Here is a 24,386-nt window from a genome sequence, read left to right as displayed (position 1 = left end):
TGCAGTGACTGGTTGAACATTGGCATGTGGCCCAAACTCCCTTTTCCATTCCCCAAAACTGTATAGTTACCCCTGTATGTTAAGTGGGTAGTCTAGGATCCAAAAAATCACATAAAAGCCTCAAGAACATTTTTACAAACATTCATTTGTCAGTTTCATTCTTGAATTCATTCATTCATTCATTCATTCATTCATTCATTCATTCATTATTTCTAGTCAAGTAAATTTTGGCAAAAAATTCTTCAGTTGTTAAGTGTGTCTTAAACACCTACCATGTATGCCATACATAATAATTGCATTTTATCCTGATTTCTATGCTTCCAAGCAGTAGATCTTGCTGTCAACCTGGACAGAATTTTGGATTTCATCATACCTGAATATGGGGAGTGGCGAGCTGGCTGTTTCTTTATAATAATTTGTTAAGTTTTTTAAAAAATGTAGGTCTCAGTTGACTATAAACTATATGAAATTTATATGAAATCATTATATAAATTGTATGAATTATATAAATGTATATGTCAACTATAAATGTATTTATAATTATATAAATATTCCTCATTAGCATCTCCCAAAGCACTCCCTGAAATGAGAGTGATTTATTTATCTAGTACAAGTAATTTATTGAGAGAGAAACTTGTAAGGAAGTGAGGAAATGGCAAAAAAAAAAAAAAAAAAAAAAGCAAAGACATGGCTTTTGATGAAGTGCCCATGGATAGCTCTGGATTGTGAATGGTACTCCAGGGTAATCTCACCTTGAAGCAAGTGGAGTATGTTTTTTTTAGCTCAGCCAGTGGCTGTGCCCTACCCAGTGGGCAGTGGCGGGAGGCACTTAACCCCCTAGAGAGTTCTTGGTAAGGACAGTTCTCCAGAGAAGGGTGCAGCTTTGAGCCAGCACTTACTCACTGGGGGCACCTGCCTGGTAAGGGGACAGGACAAGGCACCAACACTGTCTACTACAGCCTCCAAAGAAGCTGTATAGGGAACGATCAGTAGTTAATCTCAAAAAGAAACAAACAAACAAAAAAAAACCCAAAAACACTTTGATTTGGTCACCTTTTGAGATGTGGAATTATTTTTCACTCTGATCAATTGACTATTGATCAAAGAAAGTGAATCTGTACAGAGTTACATCTATAAATCAAAAGAAAATGGGGAACTGAATAGTCTTACCATCAGGCTTTTGAGAACTTGAAGTTTATTGCTAATTTAGTAAATCTAAGATTAAATTGTCCCCTATTTTCTAAACTGTTTTGTTTTTTGGAAAGTGAAGACTAGTTGGGAATGAAAATAACAACAACCGGCACTCATTTTGTTAAAAACTGAAAGGCATGCATTAAAAAAAGAATTATTTTCTACATTTTATAAGATGTAGAAACAACTACATGCTGATTGGTACAGTTCAAAACATTAGAGGTATTTAAAGAACGAAGCAATTGTTTCGTCTCTGCCCATTTCTGAACCCAGCCTTCTAAGGTTTCCACTGTTAAAGGTTTACTCTCATTCCATTCTTTTAACTGTGTGAACGTAAACACACAAAACACACACCATATTTAGGGCTCCCTTTTCTGTTTTATAATAAAAGGGAGTACTTTTTATAAAAAATAGGCCTATGCCATACTCTGGCCCTGGTTCAGTGAGCAGCCTTTGTGCTTAGCTCTGCTTTGGAATGATAAAAAGTTGAATCCCATGCATAGGGACCCAGAGGTAAGGGTTAAAGGATATAATAACTGGTCAAGAAGGAAATGTGGCCTTTGGACAGGGTAAGAGGGCGAAAATAGCTGCATTGGGAGGTTGATGCCCTTGACCGTAAGGTCAGGCTTTAGAGTTTTGAACTCTTCAAGAATATTTTGAAGCATTTTGGCAGAGAGCTAGTTTTTAATTTTTATGTTTTGGACTAGATTGTTGGAAAGCTATCTGTTGTTTTTTCTTATGACTGTATGCAGAGGCAGCATAAATGTTTCCCTTCTTAAAAACCAGCTGGTGTTTTACTTCAGTAGACATTACCCCGGATCCCAGAATGAAGGAACTGTTCAGAACTGAAAGGGGGCCATCCAGATTCAGCCTACCCTCTCCAGGCCATCCTGCATAGGGGACTTGTCCTCACCCACACAGCAGGCTGTGGTAGGTGTTGATTTTCTCCATGGCTGGTCCAAACGTCTGACACCCCACTACGTTCCACTTATGTTTAGCCCCGTTTTACTGATGAGGATATAAATTGCCCAAGGTCAGAGTGGTAGAGCCTGCATAGGTTTAGCTCCAAATGCCACATATTTCCTGTTGATTCACACTGACACAATCCTGTGCCCATTTAGTGGGAATTGTCTCTATCCAGCATGAAAAAACTCTCATCAGATAGCGTGGCTCAGAGAAGAATAAGGTGAGTAAATATTGAAGTGGAAATGGCGAAAAGGGGGTAGCATCACAAGTCCAAGTGACTCGGATTCTGTGGCAGCTGTGTGGGTTTAGACAAGTCACATAACCTATTTAGCCTCAGTCTCTCCCGTCTGTTAATTAAGGCTGTGGTCAATGGAAATAGAACTTCAGGTACTGATATTTTCTGATTCTTGTCAGGAAAATGTGGAAGGAAGACCACATGAACTTGGTGTTGAAGGAAGAAGCGAAAGAATGGGGGAAGTCAATTAAGCTTAGAGATTAGTTCGAACAAGCTGTAATCTTAGGGACAGTAATACACCTCATACGTTCACTCATAAAGCAGGGTACAGTGCTTGGACAGCAGGTAGGAGAAATGCCAAGGTAGGAAGTACTTGGAGATCCATGGTTATCCCACTCATTGTTCTGGATCACATCTCATTTTTTCTCCAGTTAAAAGCTTCCTTATTACCCACTCTGAGAAGGTGAACTGGAAATTTAATAATTCTTAAACTATGATGACATATTTGAGAATACATGCTAAATGCTACAGAGAAGCCTTTTCTTATTGACAAGAGATCAAATGTGGACTAGGAACTTGGGAAGCTCTTGCATGTGAGCTGGGTTATGAGGTTCAAGCCTCTCTCTCCTATTATCTTTGCTGGGTGTTCAGTTCTATTCAAGCAACAATTATGAAGGGTTGATTACACGCATGACATTATGGATAAAAGCAGCCCACAGCCTCATGAGTCATAGCGTAAACGGCATGAAACTCCTAGAGAAATACTATGAACATGAATGGGGCTTTGGGAAGTGAGCGATTAAACCAGGCCAGAGGGACGGGGGAAGACTTCCTATAGGATGGGATGATTGAGCTATACCTTGAAAGAAAGGAAGAGGAGGGAGGGAAAAGCAAACCAGATGAGAGGAACAGCACAAGGAAAGGCACAGAAGAATGATGTGCTCAAGCTGATCAGGGAAGAGAAGACCCATGGGCATGGCAGGAGCAGTCCATGCAGAGTTGGAGAACAAAACTGGACGTGAGTGAAGTAAGGTCTTACAACAGCTCTGCATGTTCTGAGAAAAAAGCGAGGTTTAAAAACGTTAATTACTATATCATCTCCTGAGACTTAGTGTGGGATTCTGGGAATGTGTCTGGGTTTGTTGGAACAGTTACAGGTCAGAAAAAATGTAATGAAGTGGCTGATTGAAATCAAATGGCAAACTGAACACATCTATTGAAGTGAATGGGCTGAAAACAGAAGGGTTCATAAAGACTTTGGAATGAAATTATATTTAAAAAAATGAGTTCAGGTTCAGTCAGAATCATCAGCAATTGATTCAGTAGTTCAGGAAATAAAAAGTTGACTTTTGCCTTGTTCTGTGTTGAAATCTTGTTAATTAGACTTAACACTAATTAAATGGACATGCCCTACTTAAAGGCAGTTAAATGGTGGGTGTTTCTTAGAGTGAAGCTGATGTAGTGCTATTGTTCTTGGACTGGCAGGGTTGAAGCTTGTCCCCTTAGGAAAATAATTTCAATAAATATTTAAAAGGTGATTCATTGTTTAAGAGTAGACATTTGCATTTTTATGTTTATCTGAGGGCTCAGAATATTTAATTAACTAGACTCAGTTCACTTAGTCAATGCCTATTCATTCACACAGCATTTATACTGAGTGCTTAGTAGGTACTGTTGGTGGGAGGAAGAGATTCATACAGTGTCCAGAGTTAGAATGTCCTGAGTCTGCTCAAGAATCTCAATAGGAAGGTAAGGAAAATAAAGGGACACTTTTAAAAATTTTAGTTGAAGTATAGTTGACACAAAAATATTAGTTTCAGGTATACAGTATGGTCACTCAACATTTATATACATTACAAAATAACAAGATAAGGGTAGTTATTATCCGTCACCATACAAAGTTATTACAGTATCCTTGACTATATTCCCTAGGCTGTACTTTTCATCCCATGACTTATAACTGGAAGTTTGTACCTCTTAATACAAAGTTAAGGGACACTGTTAAATATTATGTGAGCACATACAAATTTTATTTTATGAACCACATATATAAATGTGAGAGGGATTGGGGGAAAGAATCACCATCCACCTAGTGTTCCAAGATACCAATCTGATCCATTCTTAGGCTTCCCTCTCCTTCATTTGTTCTCAAACCACTGCACTTAACCCCATTACCAACTCAATCTGTCACCAAGATCTACTTGGTCTTACCTCTGAAATATAATCTGTGTTTTTTTCTTTCCTGTTGTCTCTTGCCTTGGTCCTGTTGCCTAGGTCGGTGGATCTGAAGGTATGCTCTTAAGATCCCTGGGGTAACCCTTTCAGGGGATCTGTGAGATCAGAATATTTTCATTGTAAGAGTGAAACATTTTCTTCATTCACTCTCATTCTTTAGGGAGTAGAAAGTGGCTGGGCGGCTGGGTGGCTGGGTTGGTTAAGCATCTGACTCTTGATTTCAGCTCAGGTCCTGAGATCTATGGAGCCCTGAGTCCAGTGCTGGTTGTGGAGCCTGCTTGGGATTCTTTCTCTCCTCTTCCTCTGTCCCTCCCCTGCTCACACACAGGTGCACGTGCACACCTGTGCTCTCTCAAAAAATAAAAAATAAAAATTTTGTTAAAAAAGGAGTATAGGGTGGCATTTTTCAGAAGCTACAGAAACCAGAAACATCTCTGATGGCTAATGGAATATGTGCTTATGCAATCTTGTGTTTTAGAATTCCTCAATATTAGGGGCGCCTGGGTGGCTCAGTTGATTAAGCATCCTACTTTGGCTCAGGTCATGATCTCATGGTTCGTGAGTTCAAGCCCCACAACTGGCTCTGTGCAGACAGCTGAGAGCCTGGAGCCTACTTTGGATTCTGTGTTTCCCTCTTTCTCTCTGCCCTCCCCCAGTCACGCTATGTCTCTCTCTCTCTCTCTCTCTCTCTCTCTCTCTCTCTCTCTCTTTCAAAAATAAATAATTAGAATTCAATTTTAATTTGTAACACAGTAAAAATAGATAACTATAACCCATGTAAATGAAAGCTCCTTGATGTCGTCAGTAATTTTTAAGAGGGTAAAGGGGTCTTGAGACCAATAATGTGAGAATCACTGGCCCAGATGAATACCATTCCTGAGGGTCTTCCTCTCATGCTTCTCTAGTCTCATCCCTTACTTTGAACATCTCAGTCTGTCCTCCATGCAGCCAATAGGGTCACCTTTCTGAAACATAGGGCTTGTACTTGCCTTGAACTTAGAAACTTCCAAAGATTTCACATTTTAAAAAATAGAATGACACCATAGACTAGCAGTAAAGGCTGTCACAATCTGGCCTAAACCTTCCTTTCCAATTCGGTCTCCCACCATATACCATATCAGCTGCACCCTAGCCATCCAGCACTAAAGGTGGCCAAAGACAACAACTCAGCGAGAATGCTTTTTTAATACCTTCTCAAACAAAATGAACTATTCCCTCGTTCATTCTATTCACCATAGCCAAGATGTGGAAGCAGCATAAATGTCCATTGACAGATGAATGGATAAAGAAAATTTGTTAATAAATACAATGGTATATTATTCATCCTTAAGAAAAAATCTGCAATATGTGACCACATGGATGAACTTTTAAAAAATATTTATTTTTTAAAGATTTTATTGTTAAGTGATCTCTACACCCAATGTGAGGCTTGAACATACAACCCCGAGATCAAGAGTCACATGCTCTGCTGACTGAGCCAGCTAGGTGTCCCAACATGGGTGAACTTTGAGGACATTATGTGAAATGAAATAAGCCAATCACAGAAAGACAAATACTTCATGATTCCACTTATGTGAGTTATCTAAAATCAAATTTATAGAATTGAAAAGTGGAATGGCACTTGCCAGAAACTAGAGGGAGAAGGAAATGGGCATAAAGCTTCAGTTAAACAAGAGGAATATGTTCTAGAGATCTGCTCTACAGCTTTGGACCTATAGTCAACAATATTGTACTGTACACTTAAAAATTTTTTTAAGAGGGTAGATTTCATGTTAACCGTTCTTACCACAACAAAATAAAATGATAAAATCTTAAACTGGTGCCAAATAAAAAAAGACCTGCTCCAGAATCTGTGTTCCTAAAGTATAGTGTTCACATCTTTGTCATTTGTCACAGTCTGACTTGTGTAGAGACTGGGTAGATCTGTCCTCACAGATGCTGAGTATGTTTTCATTTCTTTTCTTTTTTTTTTTTTAGTACATTTTCTTAAAAGCACATTGTTTAATAAATGAAGGGACAAATCCTTGCAATAACTAGGTTCTATTATCTGCATATGAAAGCATTTTGAGGTAGGCACAGACTTAGTGATAAGCTTACTAAGACTGATTTTTAAACCTATTTACCTTATGAGACATATAAGGACATTAATCTCGTTATTTATAAACCTTCTTTGTTTAAAATAGCATTACTCAGTGTGATTACTCACTTTGTTTATCAAACCAGGTTCTAGATGGCTTTGATCTTTTTTTCAATCATATATTCATCCTCAAAGTATTAAGATTTGCCACCACTGAGGTTATTAAAAGACATTGTGTCATACGACTCTGGATTTAATTACAGTTCTGTTCCATTCCATTCAGTTCAGTAGGCACTGAGTTAGCAGCTCTGTAGGTAGCTGCGGATATGGAGATGAGATGTACGAGGTCCCTGCCTTTGAGAAGCTCACAGGCTAATAGGGAAAACAAAGATAAGCACATAAACACAGCTCATCATGGGGCGCCTGGGTGGCGCAGTCAGTTAAGCGTCCGACTTCAGCCAGGTCATGATCTCGCGGTCCGTGAGTTCGAGCCCCGTGTCGGGCTCTGGGCTGATGGCTCAGAGCCTGGAGCCTGCTTCCGATTCTGTGTCTCCCTCTCTCTCTGACCCTACCCCGTTCATGCTCTGTCTCTCTCTGTCCCCAAAATAAATTTAAAAACGTTGAAAAAAAATTAAAAAAAAAAACCACAGCTCATCATAAGGGCAATAGTAAGGAAAAGAGGTAGGTTCCCCCAAAAAGATTAATTCTCTCTTGGGTTGATAGTGATGTGACAGTAAGGAAGAGGTTTTCAGAGACTGTATCCCTCAGGCCAGGGTCTTAAGGAGGAATCAGAACTTTTTCAGTGGATGGGTGAAGGGGAGAAGATTTAGGAAGGAGGACACATGTCTCAAGGGAAGTGGTTTAGATGAAACTGTTAGAGGGGAATGAATAGTAATGAGTATTGAGAGCTTGGCAGGGCCTAGATCATGAAGGTCTCATTTTTCATGTTTGGACTTGATTCTGTGAGGGCTAATGGATTCCAAGTGAGGAATTCTAAAACCATTTGGAGGAATAACAGCAGGATTGCATTAAGTATGTGCCTGCCAAGGGTACTACTTTAGAGGGCCCATGATCATATGAGTGTTTAAGTTTTGGTATATTTATTTTGAAAAATCAGCTATAGCATTTTAGATCTCATTTCATATATGTTTTTTAAAAAGGGTCATTTCTTACCCTAAAGCTTTCTTCATTTATTTTACAAATATTTGTTGAGGTCTTACCATGTATCACTCTTCTCTGAACTTGGGAAACATCAGTGAACAAAACAAAGACGCCTGTCCTCATGCATTGTGTATTCTAGTTTTCTTAATCCCCTATTATCAACACCTTACATTATTAGTATGGTGCGTTTGTTACAATTAATGAACCAATATCAATACTATTATTATTTACTTAAGTTCTTACTTTTTTCAGATCTCATTAGTTTTTACCTAATGTCTTTTTTCCTGTTCCAGGATTCTACCCAGGATGCCTCATTAAATTTAGTGGCCATCTCTTAGGCTCTCCTTGGCTGGACAGTTTTTCAGACTGTCCTAGTTTTAGAGAGTTTTGAAGAGTACTAGTGAGGTATTTTCTAGAATGCCCTTCAGTTGTGATTCACTTTGTTTTTCTCATGACTAGAATCGGGCCTAGTTCTTCAGAAGGAAGACCACAAATGTGAAGTACCATTCTTACGACATCATGTTGTTGGTACACACTGCCATCATGACTTATCACTGTTGGTGTTGACCTTGGTCGTCTTGCTGAGGTAGTATTTGTCAGTTTCTCCACAGTGAAGTTATCCTAGCTCCTCCACCTTTTCACAGTCCTCTTTGGAAAGGAAGTCACTATGAGCAGCCCATAGTTTCAAGGAGTAAGGAGTTATGCTTCACCTCCTTGAGGGCGGAATATCTATGTAAATTACTTGGAATTCATCTGCACAGGACATTTGTCTCTTCTCCCTCATTTATTTATCATCAGTGATTTTTTTGAATTACCATGAATCATGTACTCAGTAAACAGATACTTACTGAAGGCCAACAGACACTACATGCAAGGCATTAATAACACATTTTTACTGAATGCTATTTATTTTGATTTTCTCAGAAACAACTGCTTAAAAATGGAGGAATCTGGTTTCCTGCTTTGCTTTTGACATTACCTTGCAAGGAGGCTTCATGCAAGTAATGTCACATCCAAGCCTCAGGGTCTCCTTTTGGAAAAGTAGATGGTTGAAAGTGATTAAATCTAACATTTTTTTCCAGGTTTAAAATCAGAGGATTATATAATATACTCGTAGAAATAGGCTTCAAATGGTCTACAAAAGGGAATTATTAATATTTGCAGTGGGCTGACCCAACTCAAAATGAATTCTGTGTATAAAATATTCCTTGTCATTTGCCTCAGGGAATGTATCTTTTGTCTGGTGTATTATTTTCTTATGACTCAGAGCTAAAATATATATACACGATAAAAATACCCAATGGGTGAAATTAACCTTGTTAGTAATATATTTTATGACGAAGAAGAAAATGCCAGACCATTAGCAAATTTATGGATTTATGGTTTCTAACCACTACCTATGGAAAAAGTAACATGGAGTAAAAATGAAGCAAAGGAGTTTGGAATTTATTCTAATCCCAGACTGAGGTGGTACAGTCAAGGAAAGGCTCATGTGGTCTCTTCCTCACTATTATCTCTGTTGGAAATAAGAAATACAAGAAAAAGTGAGAAAAGCGGGTGAAACCTGAGGATAAAAAGCATTGTTTAGATTTGAAAAAAATATATAAATATAAACATTCATTACTTGCTTCTTACAAAGCTCCTCTTTGGCCTAAAGGAAGGAGGCCCTAGGAGGAGGTCTCAGTGTAGAGTGCCAGTTGGCTCTTGGCTTCATTTTAGGGAAAAGAAGTAACTTTTTTCTACTCTGGGCCTTTGCAAAGTTAATCAGGCTTTTCTGGGCAGCTGTAGCCTCTCTTTTCACTGACGAATGTCTTTTAATGCATTTTTTGCAAATGCTATTATGGATGTTCTTTGTAGTGTTTTCTGGGAAGATTTGTTCTTGTAAATTCAGCAGTTGTCAAGGTAAATCATAGCTTAGCATAATTTAAAAACCAGAGGATCCCAGGCCAGGCCTTGCCTCATGTCCCTTCCTATTGTCAGTTACCCACTCCAGGCTACAGTTCCTTCTGCTGCAACACAAGGAACATTTTGCCTGCCTGTTCCCAAATGACTTCAATGGCCTCTGGAGGTCTCTTCCAAGTCCGTATTTCCTGGGACGGCAGGTCAAAAGCTGTTAAGGTCAACACAGTTTCAGGTTTGCATGGTGCCTAGGACGTGCAAAGTGCTATACTAAGCATTACCGAGGAGAGGTAAGTAAATTAGAATCCCCAGGAACTTAACAACTTGGTTAAGTGTAATTCAAAGCAGCAGCTGGAGGATTCTGGCTCCTCCCTGGCATATTCACTGGAATACTAGGCTGCTCTCCTCTACCAGGAAGTGGGAGGGGAGGAGGTGGGGAGCAGAGAGGAGGGGCTCCAGTAAGGAGGGCTGAGTGCCGCATATTTTTCCATTTGGCAATAGTTGTTGGGCTGCAGAAAGGTGAATCCAACCCCTTAAGGCCAGCATAGGCCTTTTACAGCTTTGTTTTTCTGTCCTGTGGCCTCCAGACTCAGAACCAGCAGCTGCAGGAGAACGACTGAAGATAAGGGGCTGCCACCATCAGACCAGGGAAAGTCCCTGGCATGCGTGTCTGTGACATGAGCATCAACATGTCTCAGACAGAGACAGTAAAATGGGTGGAGCCTCAGCACGGACCTGTGAAGAAGAGGCCTTCTGTGCTGATGAGGAATAAATTGCCTCATGAATTTGGGTAGGAGGGGTGGCTATGAATGACTGAAAGAGACAAGCTGTGAGCTCAGGCACCTGTGAGGTGGGGCACCTGGTCTGTAGAGGTAGACTAAGTGAGGGAAGGGGCAGTCATCAGGCTCAGGGCTAGGTGATTTATATGACATCTAATTTATTTGATCTGCATGAGATTGGTGTTAATATTCCTGTTGTATTGATGAAGATACAGGAGATTCTGAGGCCTTAAATAATTTACCTTAGTTTCCAGTGGTAATGACAAAGCCAGGATATAAAGCTGGACCTGTCCAAATTCATAACCCATGCTTTTTCAGTTGCCTACATTGCCTTCTGTGATGACCTACTCTGTATTATTTGAGTGATGCTTAAACAGCCCTCTCAGTCCTGGAAGCAGAAGGCCAGTGGGGGAGTGTCTTCCATCTGTCTACTTGATGTGTAGTAGCAATTTTATTATTAGACATACTTTTTTTTTTTAAGGTTAATAAGAATGATCTCTCTTCAGCCTGTCCCCTTTTATTTTATTTTTTTTATTTAAAAAAAATTTTTTTTTCAACGTTTATTTATTTTTTTGGGACAGAGAGAGACAGAGCATGAACGGGGAAGGGGCAGAGAGAGAGGGAGACACAGAATCGGAAACAGGGTCCAGGCTCCGAGCCATCAGCCCAGAGCCTGACGCGGGGCTCGAACTCACGGACCGCGAGATCGTGACCTGGCTGAAGTCGGAGCCTGTCCCCTTTTAAAATGCAAAGGCTCCTAAAGGAATACCATGTCAGTATGGTCACTCACTTCAGTGAATGTCAACCCATTTCCTCCTACCCCTGCCCTTAACTAGTGTCAAGAACTATGATGATTTTGGGTGCCTGGGTGGCTCAGTCAGTTAAGCATCCAATTCTTGGTTTTGGCTCAGGTCATGATCTCACAGTGTGTGAGTTCAAGCCCCCTGTCGGGCTCTGCACTGACAGTGCAGAGCCTGCTGGGGATTCTCTCTCTGCCTCTCTCTCTTCCCCTCCTTCACTCACCTTTGTCTCTCAAAATAAAGAAATAAACTAAAAAAAAAAAACAAAACAAAACTGTGATCATTTGAGGTTTAACTCTCCCTTCAAGTTAATGTTAGCCTGGTATAGTTTTGTGGATAATGGCAGAAGATATGAAACTCCAGGATCAGAAACAAAGGACCATATTACTCATGGCACAGTAAACAGCACGGGCATCAGGATGTTTGTGCCCATTCCTTTGTCTCCCAAGTCCCACAGGGAGCAATGTGGAGGGTCCAGGTGGATCCTGCATAGGCAGTGGGTTTGAGTCAGAGCTGGAGAATACTGAGCTTGAGGAGCCCACCACTTTATAGCAAGCAGGAAGCAAGATCACTCTTTTATATGGAGGGAGACAGGACCTCACCCTGAAGGTTGCTCACTGAGAATATGACTCTGAGAATGATCTGAATAAAGAGAGTGCCTTGCATTCTTGGCACTCTCAGGAGTGTGAGAACCCCTCCAAGCACCATCTCTCCTAATAAGCAACCCCTTGGTCCTATACTATCTTAACTTTTGGCAAATTTTCACCTAAGTATGCCACTATATTGTCTATTCTGATTAATCTAACAGATGCTAGAGCCAAATTCATTAGTTTTGTTTCATATAGTATTTCATTAAGGTTATGGGGAACAAGACTGTGATACTTGCAGTATTCACCTCAACCATCTCCCCAGGACTCAGTAAACTGCAAATAAGTCCTAGGGGGAATCAGTGGATGTTTTTTTTTCCCCCATATAGCCAGGATATAGTCTAAGACCACTCTGTTATCCATTACAAGGGAGTTTAGACCAACCTACTGAATAGTTACAGATGGCAATAGATGGGCCAAGAAGTAAGTCATATTCCCTGCAAAGGGGTATCCTGTGTTGCCAGGCCCAGTAGGATAGTTGATGACCAGCCATGTCCACATGATCCTTTCTGTTTTTAAAGCCCATGGATGGGAAGGATAAATCCAGCAGTGTGTTAGATGCTGCAGATGCTGCTGCTTGACTCAGATGGGCCATATGGTTATTTTATTAGGCTATAGTGTTGGATATAGGGCACTAAGAGAGCATTAATCATTCCTCCCCTCCATGTCTACCCCCATGATTTAACAAAACCTATGTAATGGTGACCTAAATCACCAAAGGCACATTTGTATGAGAGAGTACACCATAGGATATCCTTCCACTGGGAATAAGGTTCTGAGGTATTCCCTACCTGGACTGTTACTTTCCCTCCATGGCCACAAAATCAGTGCTTTCCACGTCTGTGGCTATAATGGCACATCCCCCTACCCCAGTCATTCCCTAATTGAACCCAAACTTTTTGTCTTGAAAAATTAGGTACAAGTGGAACAAGTGCATTCTTTATAAATTTGCAGAGACCAATTATGCTCTCTTCCCAGCCTGTGTGGGAACTCAATGTACCCAACCAGGTGGTCATTGTCTTCATGATCTAAGACCATCATAATTCAATAAGAGAATTCAGGTAGGTGAATCAGATTTAGGTTTGGATATGGTAGGTCCCCTTTTGGTGGGATTGCCACTCAGAGGATATACCAAACAGGCTGGCCTGAGGTTGCTATTAGGGGTGAAAGACATGTCATGCTCAGAAATGGTTAGGGTGGAATGTCGGATTTTCACAATACATATATTGTGAAAGGTATATATTACCTTTCTTTCTTTTCAAATTTTTATTTAAGTTCTACTTAGTTTATATATGGTGTAATGTTGTTTTCAGGAGTAGAATTTAGTGATTCATCACTTACATGTAACATCCAGTGCTCAACACAGGTGCCCTCCTGTATACCCATCACCCATTTAGCCCATCCTCCACCCACTTCCCTCCATCAACCCTCTATCTCTATCATAAAGAATCTCTTCTGGTTTGTCTCCCTCTCTTTTCCCCCTCTTTCCATATACTCATCTGTTTTGTTTCTTAAGTTCCACATGTGAGTGAAATCAGATGGTGTTTGTCTTTCTCTGCCTGATTTTTTTTCACTTAGCATAATAGATTCTAGGTCCACCCACGTTGTTGCATAGGGCAAGGTTTCATTCCTTTTGATGGCTGAGTAATATTCCATTGTATGTATATGTGTGTGTATGTATATGTGTGTGTGTGTGTGTGTATATATACATATGATTGTGTGTGTGTATATATATATACATATATATATATACACACACACACACACACACACATCATATCCTTTTTATCCATTCATCAGTCAGTGGACATGTGGGCTTTTTCCATAGTTTGGCTACTGTTGATAATGTTGTTATAAACATTGAGGTATGGGTACCCCTTTGAATCTGTATTTTTGTATTCTTTGGGTAAACACCTAGTAGTGTAATTGCTGGATAGTAGGGTAGTTCTATTTTTAACTTTCTGAGGAACCTCCATATTGTTTTCCAGAGTGGCTGCACCAGTTTGCATTCCCACCAACAGTACAAGAAGGTTCCTCTTTCTCTGCATCCTCACCAACACTTGTTGTTTCTTGTGTTATTAATTTTAGCCATTCTGACAGGTGTGAGGTGGTTGCTCATCATGTGTAACCCCTTGCTTTTTGATCACTACCCAGGACAAATCCTTTTTGGGGATTACTGCATTTAATGGCCAAACTACCTTCCTTACTTGTGGACCAGGAAGTATTAAAGAGCATTTTTTTTTTTTTTTAAATTTTTTTTTTTTCAACGTTTATTTATTTTTGGGACAGAGAGAGACAGAGCATGAACGGGGGAGGGGCAGAGAGAGAGGGAGACACAGAATCGGAACAGGCTTCAGGCTCTGAGCCATCAGCCCAGAGCCTGACGCGGGGCTCGAACTCACGGACCGCGAGATCGTGACCTGGCTGAAGTCGGACGCTTAACCGACTGCGCCACCCAGGCGCCCCTAAAGAGCATTTTTTTGAGTCAGAATCTTTTTGAAATGATTTTTGAGGAGGCTAGTCCAGTGCTTAACAATCTCTGAGACCTGTGGGTTGGAGGGAGCATGGCATATCCATCAAATATCTTGACCTATTGGCCCTTGTTGGGTGGTCTTTACAACAAAAGGTTGTATGGATCCAAAAAGCAGAAAAAAATGACACAGTTTAATTTCCAGAGTCATAAGGATGTGATCAAAGTTGACTGATTAGACTAGAACAGCAACACTGTACTCTGAAAAAGTGTCAGCAGTGGTGAGGTTCAATAGTATCCCTTGGAGGAGGTCCAGGTCTGACATAGTCAATTTACCAGGAGCAGAAGGGGTTAATAATTCCCATTAGTATGGCTTCTTTTACCAGAAGACAAATGGACTGACTTTGGCAGGAGTTGAAGTCACAGTGTTAGCTTCTGCATCATTTTTTGTTGCATGCCTAGCCTATGATGGTGGATGCATTGCCATATCCAGTGCAGTGATGGATCTAAGTGGCAATCTGAATGGTGCAGTCTTGATCAGCAACTTGATTCTAGTTAGTCTTATCAGAAAATGGGCCCCTATGGAAACTACATGACTTGTTTCCACAGTTCACCCCACAAAGAAGGGTGTCTTTAATCTGTCTGCTGTAGTCTTCCAGTGGCAGACCAGATAGCTAAGCCATTGACAAGAACCAAGAGTCAATAAAAATATAGCACATTTCATTAAATGGATTGTTGGCTAGAACTGTGAGGACTGCCTTGAGTTCTGCCCACTAATGAAGCAACCTCATCTATTTTCAGTTCTGCATACCTGACACCGGGTTTGAATAGCCATAACAGCCCAGTAGATACTATTGGGTTTCAGCTTAGACAAACCATCATTGAACCAGGCCTAGGTATTTAAGAGAACCTCTGTAAATTGAGGTATCCTTTGAGCCAGTGAGTTTTACTTCAAATGGCAGAGTGGAGGGATGAAATTTTCCTTAAAGTGTTGCTGCCACTTTGTCACATAAACCCAAGATGCCACTAAAGCCAGGGCAGCTCTGTTCTTGAATATACCATTTCTATTTCATAAGTAAGGCTTGTTGGGCCCTTCCCATTGTGTTATTCATTGAATCTGAGTTGACTCAACTCCAAATGGGAATATCATAAGACCTATAATTTCACCAAGAGATTAGTAGGAGGTTAATAGCTACTCTTTAATTTAAATTAATTGACTTAAGTTTTTAAGTTTGGCTCTAGTTGACATATAATACTACATTAGTTACAGGTGTACAACATAGTGATTCAACTTCTCTATGTATTATGGTATGCCTCATCACAAGTGTAGCTACCGTCTGTTACCAAAGAGTGCTATTGCAATATCATTGACTGTATTCCCTATTCTATACCTTTTATTCTTGTGACTTAGAAATTCCATAACTGGAAGCCTGTATCTCTCACTCGCCTTCACCCATTTTGCCCTAACCCCTCTTCTCTCTGGCAACCATGAGTTTATTCTCTGAATTTATAGATCTCATTCTCCTTTTTTGTTTGCTTATTCATTGTGGTTTTTTTAGATTCCACAAATGAGTGAAATCATATGGTATTTGCTTTCTCAGTCTGACTCATTTCACTTAGCATAATACCTTCTAGGTCCACCCATGCTGTCACAGATGGCAAGATCTCATCCTTTTTTATGGCTGCATAACATTCCAGTGGTGTGTGTGCGGGCATCTGTGTACATACCGCATCTTCCTTATCCATTCATCTATTGATGGACACTTGGGCTGCTTCCATATCTTGGCTATTCTAAATAATGCTGCAATAAACATAGGGGTGTATATATCTTTTCAAATTAGTGTTTTCATTTTCTTTGGGTAAATACCCAGTAGTAGAATCACTGGATCATATGGTAATTCTATTTTTAATTTTTGGTGGAGCCTCCATACTGTTTTCCACAGTGACTGCTCCAATTTGCATTCTCACCAATAGTGCACAAGGATTCCTTTTTCTCCACATTCTCACCAACACTTGTTATGTCTTATCTTTTTTTATTTTAGCCATTCTGATAGGTATAAAGTTATGGCTTATTGTGGTTTTGATTTGCGTTTTCCTGATGATTAGTGATGTTGAGCATCTTTTCATGTGTCTGTTGGCTATCTGTATGCCTTCTTTGGAAAAAGGTCTATTCAGGTCCTCTGCCCAGTTTTTATCAAATTTTTTTTTTCTTTTTTGGTGTTGAGTCAATAAGTTATTTATGCATTTTGGATATTAACCAATTATTGGATGAATGATTTCTAAATACCTTCTTCCATTCAGTAGGTTGCCTTTTTGTTTTGGTGATGTTTTCCTTTCCTGTGAAAAAGCTTTTTTTTTTTTTTAAATATTTATTTATTTTTGGGAGAGTGCTAGCAGAGGAGGGGCAGAGAGACTGGGTCAGAGGATCTGAAGTGGGCTCTGCACTGACAGGCTGACAGCAGAGAGCCTGAGGTAGGGCTCGAACTCAAGGACCACAAGATCATGACCTGAGCAGAAGTCTGACACTCAACCAACTGAGCCACCCAGGTGCCCCAAAAAAGCTTTTTTTTTTTTTAATTTTGATAGAGTCCCAGTAGTTTATTTTTGCTTTTTCTCCCCCTTGCCTTAGGAATCACATCTAGAAAAATGTAGCTATGACCAATGTCAGAGAAATTACTGCCTGTGTTCTTTTCTAGTACTTTTATGGTTTCAGGTCTCACATTTAGACCTTCAGTTCATTTTGAGTTTATTTTTGTGTATAGTGTTAGAAAGTGGTTCAGTTTCATTCTACATGTAGCCGTCCAGTTTTCCCAGCACCATTTGCTGAAGAAGCTGTCTTTTCCCATTGTATATTCTTGCCTCCTTTGTCATAGGTTAATTGATGATATAAGCGTGGGTTTATTTTGGGCTCTTTGTTCTGTTCTGTTCATCTGTGTCTCTTTTTTATCGCAGTAGCATACTGTTTTGATTACTATAGCTTTTTAGTGTATTCTTAAAATCTGGAATTGTGATACCTGCAGCTTTGTTCTTCTTTCTCAAGATTGCTTTGGGTATTCAGGATCTTTTGTGATTTCATACATTTTAGCATTATTTGTTCTAGTTCTATGGAAATGCTGTTTTTTTGATGAGAATTGTATTGAATTTATAGATTTCTTTGAATAGTATGGACATTTTAGCAATAGTGATTATTCGCATTCATGAGCATGGAGTATCTTTCCATTTGTTGGTGTCATCTTCAGTTTCTTTTATCAATGTTTCATAGTTTTCAGATGCTTTATTTTTAAAAGAAGTGTACCAGACTGCCTAGTACAGGTGGTGATGTTGCACTGGGAAATGGCGCGAGTAAGCCCTAACTTCCCCCTTGTAGGATTTTATAGTGCTTCTACTGGACTACCCAAGCTACTTTGTTGTGGTGGTGGGGGTGGGGTGGTGAGGATGATCCATTAGCACCTCTCCAGGTGTCACAGACCCTGAATAGGGGAAACACTCTGATACTTCAGGAGTAGGGGAATGCAAATATGTAACACATCAGCTCCATATACATTCAGATGTGGAAGCCACAATAATACATCAAATCAACCCAGAGGCCCTCACCCACAAAATCACTTTAGTTTCACTTCCCTAGTGTCCAAAATCCATTAGTTGAAATCAGGCACTGTTTCCCCCTGTAAGAATGTGGACAGAGTGCAATGTGTGTGTGTTAGGAGCTAGAGCAACAGCAGCCAGGAGAGCACTGCTATCCCTCTAGGAATTCAAGGATTTAAGAATGGAGGAGAGGTCAGCCTGTGGGCAAAGTGGGGTGGCTTTTTTCTCCCATGACTGCTTGCTCTGGCATCAGTGCCTAAGCTCTGGTGCTACTTCCTCCCTCAAGTCCCTCGTGCCATTGGATGGGTGTCTGAGCCCACAGTCCCTGCGTTTTCTGGGCCTGTGCATGTCGCCACGGTTTTGGTACCTTTGACTACCACTGCACCCAGTACTCCATCCTTGTCGCTGGCCAGGTTGGGCTGAGCCTGAGCCTGGCCGGCTTTGCTCTACTTGGCAAGGCTATGCATCCACTTCTGTTTTGGAGCAGCTGCTTGCTCCTGGCTCAGAGAGAGCACACTTTTGATGTTTTTGGTTCACCCAAAAGTATATGATGAATGGCAAGGTCCTCATTGCTAGCATCATTTTTTTTTTTACAGTTTGGGGGATTCCTTGACTCAGCAGCCACAACTGCATTGCTTCTCAGCCACAGATTTGCTGCCCCATAGTCATGAGACTATCTCTTCCTCTGTCTGCTTGGAGGTGAGTGAACAACCACCACGGGGGCATTTGGGCAACTTGTTTCAATCCTGCTCCTCACCACTTAGCCTCATTAGCATGTAGGATATTTGGGGACCCTTACTCCCCACTTGCTTTGGGAACAGTTACTGACTACTCTGCAGAGTCTCCTGTTACCCCAAATCCAGTCCACAGGGGCCTTGCTTGTCCTCTATCTTCCAGCACGTCATGTGTCTGTTAGCATCCCATCCTCCTCACCCCCCAGCTGGGAGTGGGGCAGTGGGTCAACGCAGAGTATTGATGGGGAAACTGAAGAGAAGAAAGCAACTCAGGAAGGTCAGGTACTTTGGAGGGGGTATAGCTGTCAGCCCTGATTTGAGCCGCACAAAGACACTGATGTAAGGGCAGAGAATTGGCACACTGCATGGGGTGAGACTCAGGAGTAGTCATGTATTATAAAATTTTGTCCAAGCACAATTCTCTTTCATCCGTCCCTGACAAAACTGGCCTTTTCCTTGTCTGAGTCTGCCCTAAGTTAATTATCCTATTCGTTCTTTCAGTGTGCTAATAACAGATAACTTTTGGCAAACACAGCCATGGTCAAAGAACCATTTGGGGATGATTTTTTGAATCATTTATTTAACAAACAATACCAACATCCTACTAAGTACTAGGTACTATGGCAGACACTGGGGATACAATGGTGAACAAGAGGTGGACCCAGCCCTCAAAGAGCTCATAGTCAATGAGGAGAGATACTGATATAGACGCAGAGTTGACTTGGGCTATCACAGGCTCCACCTATACCCAATCTGTACTCTTGGAAAATAGCCAGAGACAGACCAACCCCTGGGAAGGGGATGGGATGGTGATCGAATTGGAGCATCAGGCAAATAATCACGCTGGAAAGTCATGTAATATGTAGATGGAGATGTATGACACAGCGTTGACAACGAGCTTAAAAATGCAGTTCCTTACAATGAAATATGTAAGAGTCACCATTATTTATCTTCTTATTCAGGAAGTCCAGAAAGTCAAAGGAAGTGTTTACTGTTTGAATGGAAAAACAGGGAGGTATCTTCAACCACAGTCCAAAGGAGAAGCAATTATAGAAGTTCTGTGCTCATGAAATAAAAACATTCCACAACTATGTCGTTTCTCTTCCACACTGAGAAATTATGTTTAAAAACTGCCGTAAATGTTGGTAATGCTGCTTTGATGAACCCGAATTCCTCACAGTGAGGCTAATGAGGTATTGATGAAAAATAAACACTATCTAAGCTGCCAGCAAAGGGGGGGTGTGACAGAATTCCTCTGGTTGGCAGTGGACACATGTTTGCAGACGCAGATTGGTCATGGAGGAGATGGTGTATTTGATCCAGAATAAAAACTTCTGAAAGAAGTCAGGAAGTGATCCGGATGAAATGCAGTCATTTACCTTGTCCTTTGCCCGACTACACTGGTCTACTTGTTGGTCCTTATATATTCTCCTGTGAGGAGGCTGCAAATATGCTGTTCCTGCTGCTCGTGGTGCCTTTGGATCCATTCGTGGTTCTGGCTGCTAAATGACTTTTAAGTTAATGTTATTTTTTAAGCTTATTTATTTTTTAGAGAGATTGAGAGAGAGAGAGGGAGAGGCAGAGCGTGTGCAAGTAGCATAAGGGCAGAGTGAGAGGGAGAGAGAGAATCCTAAGCAGGTTCCATGTTGTCAGCACAGAGCCTGACGTGGGGCTGGATCCCATGAACTGTGAGTCAAGCAGTTGGAATGAAGCAGTTGAGCTGAAGTCAAGAGTTGGACTTTGAACCTACTGAGCCGCCCAGGCACCCCATTAATCTTTCGATATTTAATGGAATTCTTATCTCCTCAGTGAAGCCGTGCCCCAATACTCCAGGCAACACACTCATGAGTCAAATACAACTAGATTAAAATCCTGGTTCTGCTACTTGCTAGCTGTGTGACTTGGAAGAAATACTTAAATTCCTCAAGTTTCCTTTTTAAAACTGGGAAAACAGACAGAACACCTATTTCATAGGGCTGTTGTAAGAATTAGTGTGACACCCTCTGGAAAGCACATCATTCCTGTCCGGTGCAATCACAGTGCCTCCTTGACTTCTCTGTGTTAGCATAGACCTCACTCCACAGTGATTTTGATGGTCTCTTTTCCCGAACTGAAGGCGGTATCCTTGAAGATAAGGAACGTGTCTCATTTTTATCTTTGAATTTTCTGCAATACCTAGAAAAATACTTTCAGGAGTAGAGGCTCAATAAATGTTTAATGAATGAAGAAAGAAGAAATGAATGGTTTGCTAAATGAGCAATTAGCCGATATCCCCGAATTTGATAGTCTTTAAACTGTTGGTCTTCAGGGAAGTAAGTATTAAACTCTTGCCTTTAGGAGCCACATTGTGGTGTGTGCATGTGTGTGTGTACACGTGTGTTATGTGTACATAAGTGCAGTGCACACACATGTGTGCTGAAGATTGCATCTTTAGAAGATGAGGTTAAAGGCTGTTGTCTGTGTCATGGTATAAGCTGGACGGACAGTGACCTTTTTACCAGTGATACAGATGTAATGAGAGACACATGTGTTTTTGTGGTCAGGCTGTGGGTGCTGGGGGGGGGTGGTTTTCAATCTGATTCTTATGGCATGTGTTTGTTATTAGGAGAGGTGTTTGGTTCTCACAAATATTGGGGGAGTGAGCTATGACAAGGAGCCCAGCGTTTCCATGCCTAAAATTTGATTGCCTTGCATATCAAACAGCAGTGCTTTAGACTCTCGGTGTCTGCAGTGGATTGGCGACTGGTAGTCTTTTATTTCATTGTTTACAGCATGAGATTAGCTGGAGCATTTAGTCTAAGATGATTCAGTGGTCATTTCATATTCATTTCTGTTTAATGAGGTACCCTCATCCTTCCCATATTCACTTGGCAATGAATAAATTATATCATGAGACTTTAATTCCTTTAACCTACGAGAGGGAAAGCCCATGTTTTCCAACACCTAGAGAGTGTCTGGCACATTGGCAAGCAAGCATCCATTTACCAATTCATTCATTCCCATTAATTCAACAAATATCGAGTCTACTGTGTGTCAGTTACTTTTTAAGATACTAAGCATATAACTGTAAACAAAGCAGCTAATTTTTGAGTTAAATATATCATTACTGAGAACATACAAGGTTCCAGGTGTTATGCTATACTCTAGAGATATACCAAGAGAAATTAAGAGTTACGGCTGCACAGAGAATTCATGAATAAAGGAATATACCCCCAGGGGGAGGGAATGTGAGTTCTGTAGAATAGGGTGTTCTAGTTCCTTGAGTGTTAGTATTTAAGAATCGTTGCTCAGCCTTGTATGGTTGCTTTAAGTCTCCACTTTTATCCCAAAGTCATGCCCTAGGCACCACATAAAAGAGTTTCTGTAGAATTTTCCAGCTGTTTACAACTTTAATTTTGAAACAGTTAACTTGAACTATTCTACACATTGCATTCTTTTGTACCTTTGGTTTTCCATTTGTTAGATACACCATGAATCTTGGACTTGGTGTTCAAACCCTAGGCTCTTCTGGACCACAATCAGAGTTTTTCTTTCAACTACGCTTGTCCAGACTGCCCCTATTCAGCCAGACCTAAGATTGGGGATGTCCCAGCTGATAGCCATTTTATGGGGCCATCCCAAATCCAACAGTAGGATTTGAACAAACCCAATTTATTTCAAGTCTTGTTTTTAAAAATCTTTCTCCAGTGTACGTATCTATTTCAGCTTTATGTATTTGCGGTGTATTGAATTGAGTCTTTCTTTAATACTTAAGGGTCTTGTATTGCTTTGCAGTTCATCAGCAAGATGCTACTACGTATCAGAGCTCCAAGGAGGCTAAATAGAATGAGAAAGTTCACTTTTTAGGAGATCAGCAATATCTTGCAATATATAACAGACACCAAATTAGTGATATGGGTAGTAAGCACATCAGAATTCAGAGCTGTGAGAAAGTTCACTGCCCAATGGGGAGGAATTTGAGCTGGGCCTTGAAGAAGAGTTGGGATTTCAGTGGGAAGCCAGGAGGGGCAGAGCAGGCAGGGACAGGGTTGATGGCATGAACAAAGACGGAGGGGTGAGAGCTGCCCTCGTCTGGATAACATCAAAGAGCTTCAGCTGTATTGATATGGCAGAAACCTCCATTGCTTTCAGGTGGTCATTGTGTTACAGTAAAATTTGAGTTCCCAGATAAGCATGACTGGCAGCTTTCTGAAGACCTAAGTTGAAAAGCGGGAAGAGAAATGATGGTTTTTGGAGGCAGTTTGTTTAACTATATAAAGCTTGAATCAGTTTTTACACTGCTAAGGAGAGGTATGCCCTTCGTTAGAGATTGGACATTTTATGTTCAGCTTCTCTTCCAGGAAAAAGAATTCTCTTTGATTGCTTTACTCAGGTCCTTAGGGACCTTCTCTGGAGAATTAGTCTTTGTGGATAATTTCACTCGCTGCCCAGTCAGATTAAGACCTTCCACTGCACATAATGACATTTTCCCTGGACTGTTGCTTCTGTGAACACCATTGTGACAGCTTATATTTAAAAGGTGAATTTATGTAAACTGTGTGTCTGATGGGATTTTGAAGTTTGGTGTGAAATGTGTTCAGTACAGCTGTGACTCGCAGGGTTTTGATTCTCTACAGTTTTGCAGTGATGAATTTATTACATTAGCCAAACGATTTCCAGTTTTATGCCTGTGGAACTGTGAAGTCTGGTGGTGGGTACCTGCTTTCTGATCTGCAAGGAAGGTGCAGATCACTACTGAGGTGGGGGTTTGTTAAGGGTGTTCAGACGAGAGTAGCCGACATAAACCTCAGTTACAGATGTTGAGAAGCCAAGGATGTATCCAGAAGGATAGTGCTTGGTGTAAGTGTAAGGGCCAGAACAGGACATATATCAAAAGGATAGAAGTTTGAGGATTAAAGCAGAACAGGGCACAGTGTGGGAAATGGTTGCTCTGGGCAGTTCTTCAAGAACTGGCTGGTGCCATGTGCCTGATGCCTGGTGTGTCACAGAGCCAGGCCCCAAGGAGCCACACTAGGGTTGGACTCCATTCTCTCTCATGGTAGTTGAGTAAGGGTAAGTGGGGGAGATGTGGGTAAGAATGTCAGTGTAGAGGTATAGATGGCATTTCAAGGAGAGTCAGGGTTGGAAGGCAGACGACTCAGCCATCCTCTGAGCAAGGGGCATGGGGCCAAAAGTCCTCATGGGGCTGTGTGGTTCATGATGCCACATGGTTGTGGAACCTGAATGACAGATGTCAGGCATGTTTATTTTTGTGAATGGGTTCTTCAAAAGTGATCTTGAACTGTAGAGATTTCTGCTTAAGTTTCCTCCGGCTTCACGCTAAGGCACAAACAAGTGTGCTCAAGTGAAATCAGGTGTTTTTGTTTGTTTTTGTCTTACAGTGTGTTTAAGGTTACAGAAATCCCATTGGCTCCATGCACGGGAGGAAAAATTTCAGGAGGAAAAATAACTGAAACTGCAGTTATTTCCACCAGATTGAAGCCCGGAGAGCCATGAGGAGCCTGAAAGTGCTCCCTCAGTCTCTCTGGGGACACACGGTCTCTTGCTTCTGTTTCTCTCTGTGTATCAGATGCCTTCTCCTCAATGAATGTACTTTCTCTGCTTTTT

Source organism: Puma concolor, chromosome B2, assembly GCF_028749965.1.
Source record: "Puma concolor isolate L17-30 chromosome B2, mPumCon1.1.hap2, whole genome shotgun sequence".
In the NCBI taxonomy this organism is placed as follows: Eukaryota; Metazoa; Chordata; class Mammalia; order Carnivora; family Felidae; genus Puma; species Puma concolor.
The sequence above is the reverse complement of the archived record's forward strand: the minus strand, read 5'-3'. Positions refer to the sequence as shown.